General features: G+C 43.9%; 1 long non-coding RNA gene across 2 annotated transcripts in view; it reads right to left on the minus strand.

Annotated features, from left to right (window-relative positions):
• The window catches only part of LOC129146366 (uncharacterized), a 50,045-nt gene extending 46,090 nt beyond the window's left edge, over positions 1-3,955 (minus strand). For both annotated transcript variants that reach the window (XR_008552981.1, XR_008552982.1), the window contains exons 1-2: positions 3,597-3,955; positions 2,576-2,685 (exon numbers count right to left, since the gene is read on the minus strand). This is a non-coding gene — a long non-coding RNA (uncharacterized LOC129146366). The remainder of the gene's footprint in view (positions 1-2,575; positions 2,686-3,596) is intronic.
• Positions 3,956-6,000: the final 2,045 nt, after the last annotated feature.

The following is a 6,000-nucleotide window of genomic DNA, read 5'->3' on the forward strand; positions in this document are numbered from 1 at the left end:
GCTATTGGCAGTTGACCAGGGCCAGTGTCTCCAGTTCCTTATCAATACAGCTCAGGAGGCAGGACGGAGGTGATGTCACTGGGCCTGGAGGAGAATCACTAATCAGGATGGTTCCAGAGCTTTTAGCTGCTCAATAATAGACACTTCTGTTGGCGATGCCCTCCTCCTGGTTTTGACTGAGGGAAAGATGACAAAACCAAGGCTCCCGCTCTGGTGACAGAATTACTGCCCGTGACCCCAGCTACACTCAAGCAATTGGTTTTTACACAACCTGTTTAAAAGAGGACAAATGACAAATCTCTCAAAGGTCAGTGGAAACAGGCACAATCTGTTTTAAAATCTCAGCAAAGGGAAAAAAAACACAGAGCAAGAACATGCAAGATTAATGATCTCCCTCCACTGCAGGGAGAAGTCAACACCAGCTGGGGGATAGATCTGTCAGAGGCCATGAATGCCACGGGCAAAGGCTGCTGAGAAGATCATCGTGCAGAATCCGAAATATGATTTACAGAAACACACAGCACATACAAGAATATCATTCTTTGGAGAGTGTCAATACCCCCGGAATACTCAAAGTCCAGCGACAGATCACTTTTGGGGTCTTTTTTCCTGACCGTGTACCCTTCATAGGGTATGAAGTAAGAAAATTATGCTTACTTTAAAGTGGTAATGTGGAAGTGGGTTTGCAATATACAGTCTCATAATAAAATCATCTTAAAAAGTCAACTTCTTGGGCCTCTCTGGTGGCACAAGTGATAAAGACACAACCTATGAAGCTATCCGCAGCCACTGCAGCACAAGTTCAATCCCCAGCCAGGGAGATACCCACACAGCGCAGCAGACCTCTCCTGTCTCCCAGCTGCTCCCCTCAGCAGTATATTTAGTCAGTCTGCCTGTTCTGCTCCCCACTCTGTCTCTGGTGAATCCCCTCCCCAACCCACACCTCTGGCCTGTACGCTGGTTCTTGTATGCATAAATAAATCTTTAAAGAAAAGTCAACTTCTTATTGACAAGGATTCTTGTTCACTGCAACATTTTAGGGGTAGAACTATACCAAGTATGTATTATTTCCATGTAATGCGTAATATATTCACTATATTATAACTCAGACAGTGAGGAATTCCCACATTAAGTCTTGCTGACATGTTGGGCAGCATGTGTTCCCAGATCTCCTGCTGGGTAAGGAAGAAATTTCTGTAACAACATCATTATTAACTACAACGGGAAAAGATTCAAACTATATGTGGTTTAATTCTGATGGTGTCAGACCAATTTTTAAATATTTTTACCAGACACTTGATTGAATTAACTTTAGAATTTAAATCCACAAATCATCCAATGAAACTAGAGATTGAATCCATAGGTTATCTAAACGTAGGCAGCATTTAAATGCCTTCCCCAAACCTTCACCAAAGCACAGTGGAGGAGCTTGGCACAACGCATGGCCTTGGCCTTCCCACTTCCTGACCTGCTTCAATGGCAGCTGATGGTCACAGCAGTCAGGCAACAAAAGGGGTGACAGCTTGCAAGAGAAGCAAAAGAAAGCGAGAGGGCAAAGATCATATACAGACTGGGCAGCTTGCCAGCCAAGAGCAAGGGAGGGTCCTAGAAGCTTTGGAATTAGATAATTACTTGGAGATTCTGTCCAGAGCAGCAAGATCAGGGGTCCAGTTGACCCAACTGAGAGAAAGAGAAACTTTAAAGAATATCTGTAGTTTTCAGATTCGGGGGAGGGAGTAAAACATTTAAGGGAAGTTTCAAATAATAGTTTCTTATTGTAAAAACAAGAGAGGGGTGTGCGTGTGTGTGTGTGAAGAGAGGCTTCTCTTGCCGGCATTTCTCATTTTTCTTCATATTTCTCTCTCCCTCCCTTATACTACCAGGCCCACTTCTCCTCCTCTCAGATGACTATAAACTAGAAAAATGAGCTTTTATCATTCATCTTCATGTCTGAATACTCTTTTAAAGAATCTTATACTCCCTGATGTTTTTCCTCCCTGTGGTTTCAAGAGTCCTTCTTGGAAATTTCATTCTCCACTCTCTGTTCTGCTGAGTGTACATCATAAAACTCTTAGCGTGAGGATGAAATTAACATCCCTCCCTTAGAGAAAAGAAAAATAATCAAATACAGAAACTTCAGTGTGTTGTTTATATGCTCAATGGCTTCAATTCTCCAGAGACCACTTCTATCTCAAGCCCTCCTAACTTTTGAGTGCCCACTGCCTACACGTTGGTCCCTCAGCTGAAAAGGAAAGCTATGCTCAGCTGTTCCCTTGGTGCTGTGATGAATACTTGAGGTATAACAGAAACCTTCCCCCAAAAGAGACGGGGAGGGGCTGGCAGATACAGCCTTGTGGGAGTTATCATAGTAGCTTCCATTTAGCCCCCTCCAGGTTGGGTGATTTCCTGTTTGTGTGAAGAATCTTTGCCACTTCACTCTTCTTGCCTGTGATCTAGTACCTAGGACTTCCCCAAAGCATGTACCTGAAAGTCAAGTCATGCCTCAAGAATTAAATTTAGAAACAAAGCAAATTACATATCAAAATGCACTAAAAACAGACTGTGTGTATTTTACCTTTGATGTATTATAAGGAGAGACTGATGTGCTGTCTTCTCATGACAAGAGGTGACCCCAGCAGGAAAACATGATCATAGAAAACCAGCAGAAGAAAGTTGGTGCCAATCCTAGAAGGAAACCTTGATTTGATGCTGAATTTGTGCATTAGTCAGAATGAATAACCTCCTTCCTGGTCTCCCTGCCTCTGGCTAGTCTCACCCCAACCCATCTCTGCCTCCTGCTGTTATCAGAAGACTCTTTCTAAAATGATCTGTCATAAAATTTTATCATGTCAACCCTCTGCTTAACATTATCTTATTTGACTGGATCAAGAAGATGTGGTCCATATACACCATGGAATATTACTCGGCAATCAAAAAGATAAACTCATGCCATTTGCAGCAACATGGATGGAGCTGGAAGGGTTCATGCTCAGTGAAATAAGCCAGAAAGAAAAAGAAAAATGCTGGATGGTTTCACATATAGGAGGAATGTAGAGGATCCAAATAAGGGATCAGGAAAAAAAAGTTTATTATAATAAAGTGAAAATCAAAATTAACAAGCAACTATAAACTAGAGACATTCTGCAGGTGCAGAGAAGGGAGTAAAATCAAAATCAGGGTGGTAAGAGTACAAGGGACTGTGGTGATGGTATACAGGGTAATTGGTGGTGGGAATTTTACCAGGACTATAACCAAGATGAGAAAGCATACATTTAAAAAAAAAATAAAGAACGATGTACAAAATATATTAAATAAATAATATATATTAAAATTTAAAAAAATTATCTTATCATTGCCATTACCTTCAGAGTGAAATTCAGAATCCTTGATGTGATCAACAAGTCCCCACTAATTTGGTTCTTTCCCCACTGTTCCTTCTCCTAACACCCGACTCACGCACTACGCCCCAGCCAATTACCACCCAAGACCCTCGAAAAACACAAGTTCCTGTTCTCCTGACGTGGACTCAGGTCCTCCATCTGCCTCCAACTCCTGCCCATTAGGAATTCCCACCTCCCACCCCACGTTCTCCCCACCTGTCTCTGAAAGGCTGCAGGTAACGCTCCTCTGTGGCACCACTTTTGCCTTGAAGTGAGATCATCCAGACATGGCGCCACTGCCCTTGGTCATGGCTGGGCCAGCACTGGGTGACAGTATTGCCATCCTGGAGGCTGTGCCTTCTGATGGGAGGCACTACGCTCTGATGGTTGACTCAACTAGGCATTTTTTTAAATTTGATTTAATACATATGACACATCTACGAAACTTTTTAAACCTGAAAGTGACCCTCCTCACGAAGACTCACAACGGACGATGAAAGATGCAGGATCTGACAGATATGTTGGAAAGCTGGAGAGAGAAAAGAGGTGAATGGTGAGGAAGCCTCAAGCTTTTCCCACCCACACTGTCTGGCACATGCAAAGACTTTGTGACATCAGCGACACAGGAGCAGCATTCCCAAGCCTGGGCCCTGGGCCGCACCCGGGTGACAGGTTTTTTTAACGTCTTGGATTGCCACTTACTAGGGCATCAATTTAAATGTTGACCAGAAAATATTCACCAAAGCTGCTCCATAGCCCTAACTAATCTTTCTTAAAGTTTTGGCGTCCTGAGCTTTGCCTGTCAGGAAGGCCCTAGGGCTGCTTCCGCTGACTTTACGATTCTGCTCAGAGAACATTCATCTGTTAACATGGCGCCTGAGACTCGCCACGCTGTCTTCAGGGAAGGGAAGGAGAAGCCTCAGCCGAAAGAATTCTGTGCTGACATCTTGGGGATTTGTTCAGCCTGCCTGGTGAGGGTTGTTGATTTCAGGCGCAGACCCAAGAACTGGAAAATGTCAGGCTTTGCTCAGCAAGTCCCTTCTGGGATTGAGAGGAACAGTTGAGTTTGGAGGGCATACAAATGGGACAACTGCTTAGAACAGCTGAAGGAATCCACCAGCTTTCCCTGATGGGGGCAGGGTTGAGAGAGAGAGAGAGAGAGAGAGAGAGAGAGAGAGAGAGAGAGAGAGGAGAAATTTCTTCCTGTGGCCTCTCCCTCCAGCAGTGGAGTCATCAATTTTCTGCATACATGAATTTTTTCACAATCTAAATTTCAAGAACTGGTAATAAGCTACACTTCAGTATCTCTCCCTACTTAGAGTTTTCTTTCTCCATTTTTCTGGCAGAATTCTGTGTGTGTATATATGTGGGATGGTGTATTACTTTCTTAGAGTTGCTGTAGAAATCACACAAACTTGGTGGTGTAAAACAACAGAATTTCTTCTCTCACAGTTCTGGGGACTAGAAATCCCAGATGAGAGCCATTCTGTCTCCAAAGGCCCCAGGGAAGAGAAGAATCACACCTTAACTCTGTCGGCTCTGTCCCTCCAGTCGAGCCTCAGCTTCTAGCTGCATCACTCCAATCTCTGTCTCCACCTTTGCATGACTTCTGTCCTGCATGGGCCCATACTTTGACTTCTTGTCTCTTTAAAGACACTTGTTGTTGGATTTAGGGCCACCTTGGACAATCCATGACAACTTCTTCTTGAGATACTTTACTTACTTCTGCAAAGGCACTTTTTCCCAAACGAGGTCATAGTCATAGATTCCTGGTGGATGTGTCTTTGGGGGCGAAAAAGACACCATTCAACCACGCAGAAGGCAAAAGGAAAGAAAGAAAATGATCAACTGACTACTTGGGTTCCAGGAATAAGGGTGGGGCTCACCAGGAAGTTCTTCCATTTTGGAGCTGTGAGTCTAGCCCCTCCTTAGCTCCATACTGAACATCTCACAGGGGCCCCCATATCACTGCTTCTGTAGCTCTGGATCCTGGAGGCCTAGGCTCAAGAGAACACAAGACTTCGCACCAAGGCCACACCCCTGTTGGGAGGTGCACAATGGGAAGACAGGTATTTGTAGGGATATGGAAAGTCCTCCTGTTCTTGACACATAAAAATTAATCTCCTAGAAGGAAACCAAGGCCTGTTTCTCCAGGGCCAGCTCCTCAAACAGATTCCACTCTCTTGAGGTTAATGAATGAAAAGTACTTTGTAAATTTTAAGGGGCTTCTTAAAGGCAAGTCTCTGTTATATCATCATCATCGTGATTCAGAGAAAAGAATCTCTAGCCCTGCCCGGAGACCTCTGGCAAGTATCTACTCCGCGTGGATGTATTCTGTGCTGGCATTTCACATCCATGGCTCTTCCTGCCTCATTCTCATTATTTTTACATGGAGTTAATAACACCTCACTCTGCAGATCTGAAAATAAAATGAGGAAAATGGCTTCTCCAAGTTCAAACGGCCAATGAGTGATCACTGGGGACTCAACCCCAGATCTTTCTGACTCCAAAGCTGGTGAACTTCACTACAGTTTTTTTCCCCCATCAGTGTTACTTTATATAGCAAGGACAGCTTCTGCCCATGGAGAATCCTTTGCACCCTTGGGTAAGCTTTTCTTTC

The sequence above is a fragment of the Talpa occidentalis genome, unplaced genomic scaffold (genome assembly GCF_014898055.3).
Source record: "Talpa occidentalis isolate TD23 unplaced genomic scaffold, MPIMG_talOcc4v2.1 talOcc4.2, whole genome shotgun sequence".
NCBI lineage: Eukaryota > Metazoa > Chordata > Mammalia > Eulipotyphla > Talpidae > Talpa > Talpa occidentalis.